Here is a 17489-nt window from a genome sequence, read left to right on the forward strand (position 1 = left end):
AGCAATTAAGAGAAAGAGGAAGATGTTTTGGAGTAGGTTCATTTAGTTTACAAATGGTATAAGTGAAATATCCAGGACTGCTACTACCTTGACCTGAATGGACAGGTCAGCCACTGAAAAGGGAGGATGATACATAACACCTCATTAGGTACATAGCCAAGGTAAATTGGACAGTTTTAACACCCCTCTCCTATAGTATAGGGTTCAATCATGGAAAACAAACAATGAAGCTGAAATTATTTGTTCCAAATGAGTGTTTGAAACTTTGAAGAAACACATTCCTCTCCAGTCTAAATGTAGAAAAAAGACAAGGATGGGGAAATGTACTGCAAAGTGAATTACTACATTTTCCATCTTGTTCCATCTGGTTGCCTAAATAATCTACAAAAGATTACAAAAGCACAAACACAAATGAAGACAAACTTCATGCTTTTTTAATTGTCACATTTATTAACCTACACAAAGGGTTTTACTTGTGTTATGTAATCCCAAGAGGATTAAACTTATGCAAAGCGTTTGGACTGGCAAGATGTTACATAATATTTCAATTGTGAGTTAACAAATATATTCAAAAGTAGGACAGGTGGATGAACCATTAATGAATGGGTCTATTATGCATATAGGACAATACCAATTTGTGACAGTTCACTTTAAACAATACCTGAAACAGAGGATTCCATCACTATGAAATGCTTAATTTTGGCAGAATTCTGGCCTTGAAATCTTATAGTACCGGTACTACAAAATAGCGGAATATGAGCCTAAGTTGTTTCCTTCTGTCTTTTACATATATTTTTTTTTATTTTATCTTTTATTTTCAAGCTTTCATGCTGCTTTCTTTAACCTGCAAGCCTAAGGGTAAAATGTTTTATCAGCGAATCTGGCTCCACAAGACCACTTAGGCTTGACTACAATGCCTTTTGTCCTTCATAAATTGTGAATGTCTTTGAACATGGGATTGTCAGTGCAGGCCATAGAAGTCCTAGTGGGGTATGTGTGCTAGACTGAGTAGTACTCCAGCTACTTGGAATGATTAGACAACAATGCTTAAAGCGTAATTTTTCAGCCAGTTATTTCCATTTCAATTGTTAACTCTACTGTTAAAAGTGCATACATGATCCTTAACATACAGTACCAAGTATAAAGGCACTTTCAGTGTGCATTTAAATAAAAAAATTACATCTGAATGGTGGGACTATCTATATCATATTTTAAGTCATTCTCAATATTGACTTTCACAGTAGGTTTGGGTGATTTCTTTTCATGCGAAGGTGATCAAAGATAGCTGCAATACATATGCATGAAATGAAGAATGCACCAGTATGCTATTTCGTTAACATTAAGTAAAGTACATGGTGGCTACAGCACAAAATGAATGAAATGAAGAATTACAATGCTTGACACTATATGCTTGGTTATTTTATACATAGGAGGTCAAAGATACAACACAGAATGCATGAGATAATTAATTTCAATGTGTGACAGTATATTAGGTGATTTTTTCATGCAAAATTATGTCAATTATGGCTACAACACTGAATGCAAATGTCATATATTTTTAGGAAAATCCTTGTTGAATAATTGAAGTCAACAATGCAAAAACAACTCCAGAGATCAAAATGATCCAATGAAAAATGAAGATTAAGATTAGGTCATTTCATTACAATAATTCAATACAATTCAATATAATATAATAATTCAATTTATAGAATGAAGACAGTTATACTGGTGATAATTAGCTTCAGTGACAAGAGTCTCAACATAACACATGCAGACACTTATGATTAACAAACAAGAGCCAAACTAAGTGTCATACAATAGGGTATCAATTATTATTGGTTTTATCGAATTGACAGATTTCTCCCCGTTAATACAGCAAATTCCGATGAAACTTGTTTCAACCTGTTGTGACTTAAATGATAAATACAGCAAGAGCCACTACTGCTTTCTATTGTATAAACTTGTAAGTATCTTGTTGAACTTGTTGTGACTAATAACAGTCAATTGGTGTTGAACTTGCTAAACCTTTTTCTCTTTTTTATTTCTTTTTAAAGTCTCTTTTCTTATTCCAATGTGGCACATTGATTCAACTATTAAGAAGGGAAAATAAACAAAACTCTCTAAGAAAAATGTGTTGTGTGAATATTGTGAGTTGAAAAATAAGTAAACTTTGATAAGTAATTTAGAAAATTGGCAATGAACAGTCACATAACAACAAGAGAACAGCTAAAGTAGAAAGGATTTATGCTCTGCAAGAAGGAAGATTGTGGTGATGATCAGATATACACATTTTAATGAATCACCCATGGTACAATGTTTGTAATGTGCATCGTGTAACAACAATGTATCATGATGATATATTGATGAAAAACTAAGCTGAGTAAAGCCATGTGAAATTTACTTTAACTATTATTTGAGATTCATCCAAATGGGCATCACATTTACAGTAGACTGTCAATTTTGCTTTTATTAAACATGAAAGTTGTACTGATAAGAAATTAAATTTCACATTAATGAATCAATGGAGGTAAAGTGATAGAAATGAACAGTGTATCAAAGGTACGCTCTATTGGCCCCAAATATGCTATATAGTCAAATATGGTCACCTTTTGTCAAAATTCTTAATTGAAATGGTTCTTGATTTCTTTTTGTCGAGAAAGCTGAGATCCAGCCAAGGTCTTTGAACAGAATGGGCACTGTGACAATCTCTGTGGACATCCTTGCCTTTGCTGAAGCGGTTTATGAGCTGTAAATAAGAAGTAAAAGAAATGACAAATTGCACTTAAACCATGGTTGCAAATGCATTGGTAACACCCACGGTCACCACAAACTGCCCAATAACATTCACTGTACACAGAGCCAATCATTACTGATATCGACATTGATGTCTTCTTTAATTAAAAAGAAATATAGATTTCAATAAATTCAGATGAAGACACTTTCACAACTTTCACGAAGTGTTCCCAGTTCCATGCTTCTTTTATCAGGTTCTGGTGTAAATTTTCCTGTGGTATATGATATATATATGATAACAGCCTAAATTACTTATGAACTCTGGTTGGATTATTCATCAACATAGCCATATTGTGGTTCAGAATGATTTAAGGGACAAGGAGTTTTACAGTGTAGTTAGTCCAGTCTTGTCTTACAGTGTAGTTAGTCCACTCTTGTCCATTCTGTGTGTTTCACCACTTGATTTCACATTGCAATAAACCAATATTACATGTGAGTGACAGATTAGCAATGTTGTGTAGCAACGGTACATAACGACGAAGAGAATGAATAATACAGGCTTCTACATTTTAAAGGAAAAAAAAAATACTTCATTTCTGTTTTACTACACTTAACTGTTTCAAACTTTCATTCTGGCTGACCCAAAACAAACTATGACGGCAATTAAAGGGTGTGAAGACTCGCGCAAAAAGAACATCTAATGCCGGTAATCTGACCTAGTTTCGAATGAGGTGTAACAGAAGTGTTAGACACCACCAACGATGCCAGAAAATACACACACAGCTTGCTACCGTCGGTAATAAGACACTAGTGTACAGTCAGTACATACAGCTGCGGTCAATACCCATGGCACAGTGTATACACGATACAGCAATGGACATCTCAGGTCCAGCTAAAGATAACACGGTATCACGTTTCATTACTGTCGGCATTTTGAAGCGACACGAACAAAACTTCACTTGCAACCAACAGAAAGTTAAGTTTTGCAGATGGCCGCACGCGGTTTGGGGCGAGTCTTCATTGCCTTAAATCTGAAGTAACATAGACATAAAAACTATGGGCTATGAGCTTCCTGGTTGACTATGGTTTTACTTCTTGACATTTCCAAAAGTAAAGCAAGCTTTTTTCAGCCAATATGGTGCAAAAACACATGAGTTTAATCAAATTCAACTCTTGTATGAGACATAACTTGGAAGTTAAAGAGGGGATGAAATGGTGGATTTTCATGTCTTAGAAATATTTATCTACATTACTTCAACACCATGCATTCACTACTTCCCGTAAATGCAGCTGCCAAAGCCAGAAATTCGCTGTCGAAGTATTCCCCAGAGAACTCCCGAGCAGACACTTGTGAAAAAACCTGCAGTTCATATGACGTCAGTAAAGGGACCATTTCAGCCAAAGCCGACTGCCCGATATTTACTGTTACGGCGTCATTCAGTTTACTAAGTACAGGTAACTACAACACACTCTCCTCATCAACTGAAAAAGTCATCTCCCGAATCTTCCGATTCCGAGGAAATGGACCTTTACCTCTCAGAACATTCAAAAGCTTTGACAACAATTATTTTCTTGAGGAAGAAGAAGAGGAAATAGTTTTTGAGGGTGATGAAGATATTGGTGTTTTATCCTATCAATTGAGCCCCTTGCAGAAGAATTGTAATACGTTCCCGATGGCCGAGACGCGTTGCTGCCGATGGAAGTCCCCGAGCAGAATGGTTGGACTATCCTGAACCGAAATTGGACGGAATTTTGACAAAACCACCATTATTAAGACCATAATATGAGTTAAATTTACTCGAATGTCGATGATCCTGCTACTTAACAAAGTAGCAAATCTTCTATAAATTGTGTTACTTACAGTGCAAGTGCAACCCTATAGTACTAGTAGTAGTAACATGGGTCTAGACCTAACTAATAGACGTTCTATAACAGGCTAGCCTGTGTAAGTTGTATCATCCAATTGTTACGTTAAAATCATAACACAACGCCAGTCACCTAATCGCAATTACTATAGAGCACTGCAACAGTGTAATGTTGTGTGTACTCAGAAGTTTAAGAATGTAAAAAAAGCGTCTCGGAAGTGAGCTGGGTTCCTCGACCATATATACAACAATTTTTTGGAAAGATTTTATTGCCCGAGAATTTTTGATTGTTTATTCCTGGAGGATGCAAGCTTTGTTTGACACAAATTGTGTATCATTGGAAAGCTACGAATGTATATAAAATGATGATTCATAAATCTGTCCATTTCACCCCCTCTTTAAGTGTCATGTATGCCTACAGATTGTGTGCTTGTCCTTATGTAAATGAGTATTAATGGTTGACCAGCTTACTGTGATGAGGATGAATTTCCCCATGCTCTTTCTTCTCCTCATATCGGACATGCTTAAATGTGAATGCTTGATTATAGTCTGACTAAATTTGTATATGAAAGGATGAATTCAGGCAAGTTTTTGAGTGGAATTCTTCTTTATAAATTGATCAATGTCTAAAGATAAAGAGTTAATATCTAAACAATGTACCCACTGCTACTTGAGGTTTTCAGACTTTGGCAGTGAATTTCAACTGAACCCTCTAGCCTTTAGATGAAAGTGGTCCCTAAATAGCCTTAATTGTTGTTTCCAGTTTATTACCAAAGTAAGAAAAGTTTGTATTTCAGTATGTGTAAATGCTACATTGCAAAATCTGTTGTGTTGTGACCAATTATAGCACGCAATAGCCAGGAAAGTTTCGTAATTATGTTATCAACCTGCCACCTTCACTGATGGTCACCATCGAGGTAAATGAATCTGGAGGATTCATGTCAATTGGGCGTGCGCGTACCATGCATGGAGGGTCATGTGATGTGTTCCAGGGTGGTACCAAACTGATATTTCTGTGTAGCAGTTCGAGAATAGTGTTAGTGACTTCGTGAAAGATTTGTCGGTTCGGACATGGGAACTAACGGCATAAGAAGGTACTGGTACTTCATAGCTAATATGCTAACGTTAGACATGCTGGCACAGAACAAGTACAGATACATTGGGCTTGCAGCGGGAAATGTCGATGTCTGAATTGTATTATCAAGAACGATTTTTTGTCGAAAAGGATTGTTGAACTGGACGTGTTGCTGTGGGGAAATGTTTAGTTCAGTGCAACCATGGAATTCTCCATGGGACAGAGCCTAATGCTGCTCGACGGGAATATAGCTATCACGTTAGGCTACATGCACGGTTATTGCTAGGTAACGGGTGTCGTCTGCTGCTCTAAGCACGCGTACACATTTACGTACTAGTTGGGTGAAATCATCATGCGTAATGGGGAGAGTAATATATTAGTACCACCCTGGACACATCACATGACCCTCCATGCATGGTACACGCGTATTTACTGTGTGATAGTTTCTCCAGATTCATTTACCTCGATGATGGTCACTATGAAGTAGTCTGCACAGCTTGACACTGTGAGGTTCTTCGTGTAAACACTGTGTGGTAATATATCGTTATATGTCGACAGTGTAGTTTACAAGACAGTGTCTATACACAAAGATTCTGATACAAGGAAAGATATGTGCCAGGCAGTGCAGGCTAACTGTTAAAATGAGGTCATTTTACGACCATGGCAGGTGGATTACATAATTGTAGGAAACTTTTTTTTGCGGTAGCATGCTATATTTGGGGCCAATACAGCAGTATGACCTATAAGATTATATCTTCAACAGTTGTTCTGTTCTAGTCATATACCTCACTTTTTTATATGAGTGCAGTTAGCTGGAAATTTACAAGGTACTACATTTAGTTAGCCGGCTAAGGACAATCCTGTGGAGAAACAGTCAAACTCACCATCCTCATATGATTCAGAGACTGAATATTTTCCATCTGTCTTGTTGTTGCAGTCAGTTTGTGTGTGTTTCTGCAAAACAAATATCCAACACATCATAATTTTGGAAGATCAGGAAGATTGAACATAACTAGCTGAATGAGATGAAATCATGTACAATTAAAATAGTATATGATGTCAAAAGTCCTATATACAATATTTTAAAATCAAATGGTAGATTATTCAAAAACTATTTTACACCATATATGATTGGCTGTTATCAGCATGCTTCTATTCAATTGTGTGACATGTCAGGGTAATTGCTTACTCTACAGAGAGTCATTGCATTTTTTTTTTGTACAGGAGAGTCAAATTCTTATAGCAAGAGAAAATAGGTGGGACATATACTATGTGGTATGTACATCCCTTCAGCTGAAGTGGAAGCCAAGAGATACAAATTTACAGCCCATTTGCCATCACCATTCCCCCTACCCTTCAATGGGGTGTATACTAAACCTATACAGGTTATAGCAAAAGTTTCAAGGTATACAATATTTTGTGTGAAAGTAACAACATTACAAAATCAATAAGGGAGTTATCTCTCAATGTGATTTGGCATTGGTTTTCAATACATACCAGGAGTAGATGATGGTAAATGTAGGAATTGAACAGAAAGTGGGAGGGTTCTTTAACGTGGGTTAAAATAGTACATAAATGAAATACTACTATTGCTACCTTTAACCTCAAAGTACAGGATAGCCAAAGCAATGGAGGTCAAGGCAACTCCAACAAACCCCCCCCCCCCCTAACATCCTTAGCTTCAAGACAGAACGGAAATGTTTCACAGCCCGGCCCCTGAATGATTCTCCCATTACAAACAGGGTAAAAAGGGTCTATGTTAAAGGTATGCTGTATTGACCCCAAATATGCAAAATTTTCAAATATGGTCCATTGCATATGGTCATAATTTTTATACTCTTCATATTACCACCCTGAAGGTAATTTACCTCACTGGGACATCCAGCCATCTTCTTTGCTTATTTAGCATTATGGGAAAAGTTTAGAGGGTAATGCCTCCAGGAAAAGTGCAGTTTGAAATCATATAGCAAGTATAGCATTTAGTTAGGGGCCTATACATCTTTAACCTCTTTACATTAAGAGTGATCAAGAGAAATATATTGGTTTGGGATAACTTAAGTACATATAGGCAAAGGTATTAGTAAGTATATAGGAATACCACCTTTGAAATTAATTTATTAGCCAGGCAACAAAAAAGGAAGGCAGAGGATATACCCAGTAGCTTATCAAAAGGAAGGGGATCAAACAGGGATCAGGACCGCCAAGAAGTCATCCCTTAGCTTCAGGGCAGGAATATGCCCAGTAGCTTGGACAAACAAGGGGGGGGGGGGAGGCAGAGCATCCACAGGGAAGACTTAAAAACATAATCAGGACCACCAAGAAGTCTACCCTCAGCTTCCAGATGGAAGCCAGCTGGGGGTACACTTCAGAGCCCCAATGATCACCCCCCCCCTCCGATCCTTCCGTTGGAAACAGTTTAAAATAGGGTCTATGTTAACCTATACACATTAAGTATTGCAGTTATCAAAATTAGACAATCAATAAAGGAAGCACCTCTCAATTTGATTTTACATCGTTTCATGCATACGAGGGCATGGAGAATGGGTGAGGGTAGAGATTAAAGGAAAAATGTGACAAAGATATTTGGGAGTAGGTGAACATTATTACATATAGGCAAAGGTATATTGGGAAGTATATCTAAGAATACTACCGTGAAATTAAATCGGTTAGATAATAAAAAGAAGAAAAGTAGGGTAGGGATATATCCTGTAGTTTAGCCAAACAAGGAGGGGAGGATAAGGGGGGGGGGATAAATCAGGACCACCAAGAAATCTACCCTTAGCTTCCAGATGGTAGCCAGCTGGGGGAATATTTGATAGCCCACAATAAATCCCTGTGGCTCATTGCAAATATGGATAATTGGGGTCTATGTTTACCTCTTCATAATTGAAAGTTATCAATAACATAATAAGGCAATCTAAAAGGGAGGAAACTTTCAATGTTATCTTGCATTGGGTCTGCTTAACAGGTTTAGATGAGGGGTAGGGTCGAGATTGAATAGAAAGGGGGAGATGTTTTGGAGTGGGGCAACATTATTAAGTATGCTATATTAATAGTGAAATGTCTAGCACTGCTATTTTTGACCTTAATGTACGTACAGAGCAATATAGGACAAGAAATTCCCCATTCCCTTGCCATTTGTTGCAAAACAGAAGCCAAGGGATAATTTTTCACAGCCCCAATGTTTCTCCCCATTACAAACAGGGTCAAAAGGGATCAATGTTAACCTCTGCACATGCAGTATTGCCTGCAGTAACAAAATTAGGCAATCAACAGAGGAGGCAACTCTCAATGTGGTTTTAGAGTGAGTATTCTAACTGGGCATAAACAATTTCTTAAAGTTATTGAATGAATGAACAAACATTTACAGATACACAATGAACATGAAGTTTACCCACTAAAAATCCCAAATGCATAAATGGCAATAAGATGTATACAGATCAACCTCACTATAGTGCTTTAATATTGGATTCTATGCAGTACTCTTTTTGCCTTTTTCCAATTTATTTGGTATTGACTTGTCCGCTTTCTAGTGAATACTTTAGGATATATTATTCCTTTCAACATTTCATCATGGACTGGTTTAACTTTAAGATATGAGTAGGGGATAATTGCTATCTGTATGGAATAACATATGAAGCAAGCATGAATGAGTTCTGACACATTATTACAATGTCAACATTGAGTTTATTTAAGGTGATCCTAGCAGGTTAGGGTCATGTACCATAGATCCTATTGCTCAATTGACACATGTTTTTGCAATTTGCTTTCTTGCATTGCAATTGCAAAGAGATATATCTTATAGTTTTAACACATTGACATAGTCCTAGATTTATCCATTTTATTAAATGTTTTCTTTTAATGGGGTTGCAATAAAAATAGATATTTAAATAATCAAACATAACCAACTAATCAACCAAGTAAACAATCAATCAATACTGTAAAATAAAAGCAAGCCTTTGTCAAAGTTAATGTACAGTAAAGGCTGTTAAACGAACTACAGTATTGATTAGATGAGCATGATTTATATTGCTCTGTTTTACACAGCCTTAATTTCTATTGATGAATCTTTCTTAGATGATCAATAAAGCAGAAGGATTACCTTCAAAAGGCCACAAAAGGACATGTTTTCCAGGCTGGAACTGTCATTGGTCGCTGCCTGGAAGAAATTTCATTTTGTAGATTTGAATGAAGTATAATGAAAGAGTATTTTAAATAAAGGGCAACACTAAATATAAGTGTATTTTATATGAAATAGGTTTGTGGTTTCAAACCAGTGTACTTAAACCAGTAGTCAGCAAACTTTTGACTGCAAGAACTTTTGACAGCAAGAAATTCAGGCACTCAGCCATGAACAAACTGATTACCAGCCAATCCCATGCTATCCCCCCTCCCCCCCCCCACACACTCACACCTCCACAGAAATACAAAGTCTTAACTCTCCAGAGAAAGGGCTTATCAGAGTATCACTTTTCTGTGTGGTAAAAAGAGCTAGTGCACAGGTGCAATCATATCCATAAATGTCTGCAACTTACCTGACTTATAAACAAATTTGTCCGAAACAACAGAATGGAAAACAAGTGCAACAAAAACTTACGGGTACTACAGAGTTATCTCTGACATCACTGTCTGTAGCTTCTTCCTCATTCTCTGGCTGCTAAAGAGAAACAAATACTCCTCAATTGATTTTAATATAAATGAAATTCAATGCACTTTAAAGAATTGATGTAAGTAGAGATATGAAGGAGAAGGGGGGGGGGGGGAGGTTCAGGTACCTAACAGTACTGTGGTAACTTCTCTAAAATTACTGTAGAACATTACCAGACAGAACATAACATAAAAAAATCATAACAACTAAAAACTACTCCAATGTTGCTTTTTAACTTGGGAAGTTTGCACTTACTTGTGCATCATTACTTTGAGTAAAAATATTGGCCATATTCCGAGGCCTGTTCTTATGTTACAACTGAACATTAGGCGTAACATACATCAATTCTTGAAGAATCAGACGTGTTTACTGATGAAATACAGTAGCAGCTTGTGACTATGGCGACTATGGATTCAAGTCGTATCAACATTTCTACAGTAACTGTAATTTATTTTTCGGTGGCATTGTGGCAAACATTAAACACAATGCGGCAATAGGTTTCCTGAACAAACTTATACATTTTGTACAAAAATATAACTTTACATTTTACGTCGGAACCGGGTAGTATGTTCGGAACCAGGTAGCAATCAGTTGGGCGGGTACTTGGGTTACTTGTGCAAACACTAGTTTATATCAATCTCATATCAAAGCTTTAAAGAGACTATTGCAGCCGGATCATTACCTTTTCTGTATATAACATGACACAAAATCTTGAAATTTTGCAAGAAAATTGGTATGTGTAGCAATTGAGATGTGAGACGTATACATCTCCCATGATCACAGAAACTGCAACAAATCAACTAATTGTATCTTAAAGATCTGTACTTACTGGCCCCATATTAAGCATGCTATCACTTTAAAAGCTTATGAGATTACATTGTAGCTGTAGACTGTAGAAGTTAAAAAAAAAGCTCTGACTTCAAATTAGCCTGGAAATATATACATCATTCTTCTTATGTTTTTCACTAGTATGTGTTCTTCTGGTACAGTTCAGTTTGCAAAGACGATGAAAAAATAAATGTTGTTAAACTGATTGATTCTGAGAGGTTCAGATCATGTCTAGCTTGGCTTGAGCATTATCTCTTGTAGAGTTGGCATGTTGAATGTTGGAACTTAGAATACAGCAAGCACACTTTAGGTTACATATAAACTCTGACAAAATGCTTTGTACTAAGTTTAACTGGAAAAGATACAAAATTTAACAATGAACTGTACCTATTTTGTCATCTATCCAACAAGATGTCAATGAAGTGTGATCTGTTTTCTCTTTGCAGTAGTTAATACAGTAGCTGCCTGCAAATGGCTAGTTTTTCTTAATCTTGGACATAACTTCATCTACAGGTCTGAAATACAAAATAGGTGTAAGATGGATGGTCACAACTCTTCTAAGACTAAAGTAACAGTATAGGCCTAGGATATGTTATGTTACTCTATGAGTATTATACATAGATGTGACTGAGTTCAAAGACACCCTTCTCTAATCTGCACTATTTGAACAATTGTGTCTGGCCATAAATGAATAAAAAATTCTAGACTAGTCAAGCATAGCAGGCTGGTGGGCTTTATCTCCAAAAGGTAGGTTGAAGCGTGAGCATTCTCATTATGTTCCCTGTTGATTGAATATACAATCTTATATGGACTAAAATGAAGTCAATCCACTTCCATAAGTCATGAAGATTTTGATTAAACAATTGTCCAGCCTAAGCTCAAATTTATTGACAGCCAAACCTTCCAATATTTCCCTATCAAAGCATTGTTCAATTGAAATTACACAATTCACATTGCACTAACAAATCAAAAACCAATTGCATTTCATCAGAAAAATATGATGATTGAGAACTCCTTGGGTCCTTTATTCAAAGAAAATCGCCAATACCACGGTAGTACTTTATTGTTCAAATTGTTGAGTGGTAATGGCAGTGGTGACAGCTGCTTTGATTTGCCAGCATGATAAATGTGATACTTACTTTCTTAGTGAGGATGCATTGAATTAGTTGAATTTGCGATTGATTAGCCTACACGTAGTTTGTAAGTTGTAGGACTACCAGTAGTAGTACTGCAGTACCTAGTACTAGGTATCACCATTTAATACATTACACGTGCAGTAGTAACTAACTGTAGTATAGTAAAGGCTTCATGATTGACGCACCCTCGTAATTGACACACCTTCAAATATTACTAGCAACGATACAGCAGGCCACCTAAACATTTTGCAGTGTAGCAGAATTACATATTTCATCAGCTTGAACCCATTTCAGCTATTTGCTGACCAAATTGTGGTTTTTCTTAAGCTTTTAACACCCTCCACCCAGTTTTGCACGTTTCTTGGTCATTTGGAATCTTACACCCTAAAAATAACCAACAATACCTCAATATGATACCACTTATCTCTGGGACCTGACCTGTCTGAGCTTAGAGGCTCAGAGCATAGCAAACTGCATACAAAGTCAATTGATGTATACTAAGGCCTCACTACACTACACTACAGTTAGCTTATCAACGAATGTGTCAATTTAGGGGTATGAAAGAACAAAGTGGCTATTCTTACGACTAGTTGTAAGAATAATTTCCGACTACGCATGCGCAGTTGCTATTTTCATGACCAGGAGTACTATTTTTACGACGAGGAGTAACAATAATTTGCGGTTAGGGTAAGGGTTAGGATTGAGGTTTAGGGTTATGTTTAGGGTTAGGGTTACCCCTACTACATGGCAGTTGCTTTATTTACTTTACTGCACTTGAATTTGCCTTTGTCGTAAGAATAGTTTATAAATAATTGTTACGACTCGTCGTAAGAATAGCCACGGCCATGAAAGAACTTGACACGGCAGACATTTTGAGGTCAAATTCTGCTCAATTGTACAGTGCATAAGCACAGAACCCTAAATATTTAGAGATCATTACATTTCTGAGGAACTACACATATGAAAAACACATACAGTTGAGTGATTTGGATTTTTCCTTGATATACAGTACTGTACATCGTTGATCAAATCCTATAGGCTTAAGTGCGTCAATTATCCCACCATGATACTAGTAGTAGTAACACGTAAATTTAGGCTACAATTCTTTAGAACAGCAAGGAAGCCCCAAAGCTCCCTACTCATGACCTTCAAATATAAACAAGTAGCCTAATGTCTGAGATAGGTACTTGTTCGGCTCGGCACACTCGATACCTCCTACCCTATAGTACCTAGCTTAGGCTTGCCTAAGGTACAGTATGCCATACAACCGGCTAATATGCACAATTTCCATCCAATAATACTGCTGTTAGTGGCGACAAGTTTCACATAAAGTATATTGGATATTCAGGCAATGCGTAAGCCTTGGTTTCAAGTGAGCACCTTATCGGTAGTCTTTCACCGATAAAATTACAGCTAAAATGAGATACTGTACTTACGTTGCTGGATGATATACAGGATGTGTACAACAGTCGTAGCCTACTTCGTGTACGTACGAACAGTGTATACGTCTGTGCTGTGTCTAAACGGTTGATGGCGCCATGTCGTTACAAGTCTCGTACTGCGATGGTCTAAAATTGCCAATTTTCGTTATTTTACATCCAGAATATTCCAAATTTCACCAAGAATAGCAATCATGTGTCTTTAATACAAATTCGGGATGTCGCTAATATATATATCCTAGTTTTCCCGTATATTGAGCGGAAAGTTGAGGTTAACATATATCCTACATACACCGTATGCGAAAATAACGTTATATACACTGCTGAGTGAGGCTCAGATTTGCACTGAAAATGCTCTTTATCGCAAGAACATACAATTAATTCTAAGTTAATTTCTGATAAATACCATCATGTTGTCTACATTCGAAGTGAAATTTGTTTACACAACGCACGATATTTGAATTGGTAATGTCTCAGACTTATGTTTACCAAGAAGTTGGTAAACAGATGCCCAAGGTACACATAGGCCCCAGCTACCACCCACGAATGTAAACATATGCCCGCATTCATAACTATATATATATATATATATATATATATATATATATATATATATATATATATATATATATATATATATATATATATATATATATATATATATATATATATATATATATATATATATATATATATATATATATATATATATATATATATATATATATATATATATATATATATATATATATATATATATATATATATATATATATATATATATATATATATATATATATATATATATATATATATATATATATATATATATATATATATATATATATATATATATATATATATATATATATATATATATATATATATATATATATATATATAGTACAGGCTCTATTATATTCGATAGTGAATAAATTAAAATACATATTAGTGTGATACGTACTTTGTTACAAGATGCATTGAGTAAGAGCTATATTGTATATCCTTGGAAATGTTTACTGTCATCTTTGCTTAGCGTTACTGTATTTGACATCAGTTTATGTAAGCTCTGACGGTCCTCAGTCTGATAACAAAAGGAAGTTACTTTATAATAAAATGACCATGTCAAGCATTAAATAAATAAACCTGCTATGTACATACGTTACGAATATATTACGAGACATGGATAACAACGAACTTGATCAAAACCATGTGAACGATAAATACACGAGTATGTATACGATGTTAATGTTAGTAGATTCAGTGAACCCTTAAGAGTCGGAACAATCTGCTGTGCAACATTTTCAGCGGTCACCAAAAAATAGAAGCAAGAATTCCGATGATGAATGAGATATGATAGCATTGTTAGTAAAATTTGCGAAAACAACTAAATTGGTTGGTCTTCTTGCTACTTATTCTCCAGTAAGTATTGAACATGTTACCCGCGAGACGGGCTAAGTAGCATCTGACCAAGTTAGTTGAAGTCGTCTAAAGTTTTGGAAACATGTTACCCGCCAGACGGGCTAAGTAGTACCATATTAAGTAAGTGGCAGTCGTGTCAAGTTTCCCGCAAGACGGCAACATGTTTCCCGCAAGAGGGGCTAAGTAGTTATGGGAAAATATGATCTGCTACAACGATTTTGGACAAGCGCTCTCATTAAAGCTCTTGGCACAGCACACTGTTTTCCTGACCTTTTTTGGGCCCCGAAATCTGCCAAAATACTTTTTTTTAAAATGGTGACAAATTTCATTTTTCCCTTTAAACTCAAGGCCAACTCAACATTAATGCTCAACGTAAGTAGCAAAATACTGCTTCAGGAAAATAACGTATTTGATAAGACAGAACAACGCTCAATAAATTCGTATCTTATATGATATAACTGACTGACGCTTCTTTGAAAAATAACCGACCACCAAATTTAAGCATTGTAGTCGTTTCGAAACTTTAATTAAAGTCAGGTTATACAATGAACTAACACAATGCAATGTGTTAACCAACCACGTTGTATAATACGACTTCAAACATGAGAGCGAAATGCACCATAGCTATTACACTATCGTCACAATCAGACCGTTTCAGAAATATATTTATGTATTCAAACCCTTTATCATAACTAATACGTTCTAAGAAGACACAATGCAGTCTTTCTTTACTGATATGAACGTGGTTGGGGTACGTGTCACTGCAGTCTATCTTATAATAGTCTCAATAAACCAAAGTTCAGTAAAACGAAAGCAATTATTGTATTAGCCAACACTATTTTGTTTATTGAGCAAACAAAATCCTCAATTCATCAATTCTGTAGCAACTGCTATTTCGTAATACACAAGGTCAAATCGCGTTCAGCTATTCATATAAACTACGGTAACCTCGCATAGGCAAAATAATGTTGGCGATATTTTACAATGATACTTGAAACTTGAAAACAATGTTAGTACAAACGGCATTATTCAACGTCCAACTTATTATATTGTAGGCAACAAGCAAAACAAACATTAATCAGTGCAGCTGTACCGATGTCAGTACAGTACTACAAATATGTTTAAAAATAGTGGCAACTTAACTTTGACAGTCTAGACTTTATATTTTGTGTTATAAAAAACAAACATCGACATAAATATGTACCATTTATATCATTGGTACAAATACAGCTCAGCCATAACATCCAACACAAAGCTTCATCACTGTATACATGTGTAATGGAACTAATTTTAGTTTACTCCACAAAACATGTAGAGCGTCATTTTTACTATTTACAGATGAAAACAACTGTGGAAGAACTGACCGATGAAGAACTCTGCTGGGAGGTAATGTGTGTGTGTGGTCACAAGTGTGGGCGTGACGACAGTGATATACTTGTGGGATTGAAGCTGCATGATAGGTTTAGTGATAATTCGTATTAGATCATTTGTCTTCAGTAAAATTTGATAAAATAAGTTGACAGTAAAGAATGAGTAAATACTAGATAGTAGACTAGTTTGAAGGGAAATGATTTGGGTTGAAAAAAGTTTGAACCGATGTATGGTAGCACTAGGCTGCCAGTCTGTATTGAAATAACTGAAATAAGTTGACATCGCAGATGATATGAAGTGATATCATATGTTCGTCATATATATTATCTTATTTACAATAGGAGAACCTCAACGTTTTATTGGAGGTCAACGAACATCGACGTACCGCCATACTTAAAATTACTACATGGAGACTTTACATTCTATACGTAAGAACCATGAATCTCGTTTTATAAAGTAGGAGGTCACCTGAGATTAACATTGGTTGGTCGTTTATATATTATTACAATGTTACAGACATGACAGATTGTGTAAACGTAGTAAAACACGTTTGTGAAATGGTTAGCTAAGTTATAGGAGTAACTATTAAAAACAATCAAGTTCGTATTTTAAGATGATATGTATTCATTGTTATCATTATTTAACACAAGAAAATACTTCTTTCTACCCAGTTGGGTAAACTTATATTAAAACATAGAAATAGTGAACTTCAAAGTTAGCTTTCGAGACAAATGTAATGCTGAAGTATAACAGTAACGTACATTTTCTTGTGTATTCTGTGTGAAAGTTCTATGATCTTAAGTAATACATCCATGTCATGGATACACATCCTTTAATTTACAGAATATGAAACAGGAGTACACAGTGACAAAGGCCGTAGAATACCGCAAGACGAAACGAAGCATCGGAATATGAATACAATAGGCCACAACCAAGAAGGGTAACCACTGGATACAGTTGTGGTGCCTACAG

The 17489-nt window shown here is 35.8% G+C and overlaps 1 long non-coding RNA gene across 6 annotated transcripts; it reads right to left on the minus strand.

The window, feature by feature from the left end:
• Nucleotides 1-263: 263 nt before the first annotated feature.
• On the minus strand, nt 264-14337 carry LOC139982328 (uncharacterized). Of its 6 annotated transcripts, none has more exons than XR_011798131.1 (6): nt 13722-14337; nt 11537-11664; nt 10271-10330; nt 9776-9832; nt 6558-6627; nt 264-2746 (listed from the first exon to the last, which is right to left on the minus strand). It is a non-coding gene; the product is annotated as an uncharacterized lncRNA (long non-coding RNA). The 6 variants fall into 6 exon arrangements; XR_011798128.1 differs by having other exon boundaries at nt 10271-10327; nt 13722-14335; XR_011798130.1 differs by lacking the exon at nt 13722-14337 and adding an exon at nt 12690-13714 and having other exon boundaries at nt 10271-10327.
• Between the last annotated feature and the right edge of the window lie 3152 nt (nt 14338-17489).

Source organism: Apostichopus japonicus, chromosome 16, assembly GCF_037975245.1.
Source record: "Apostichopus japonicus isolate 1M-3 chromosome 16, ASM3797524v1, whole genome shotgun sequence".
NCBI classification, from domain to species: Eukaryota; Metazoa; Echinodermata; class Holothuroidea; order Aspidochirotida; family Stichopodidae; genus Apostichopus; species Apostichopus japonicus.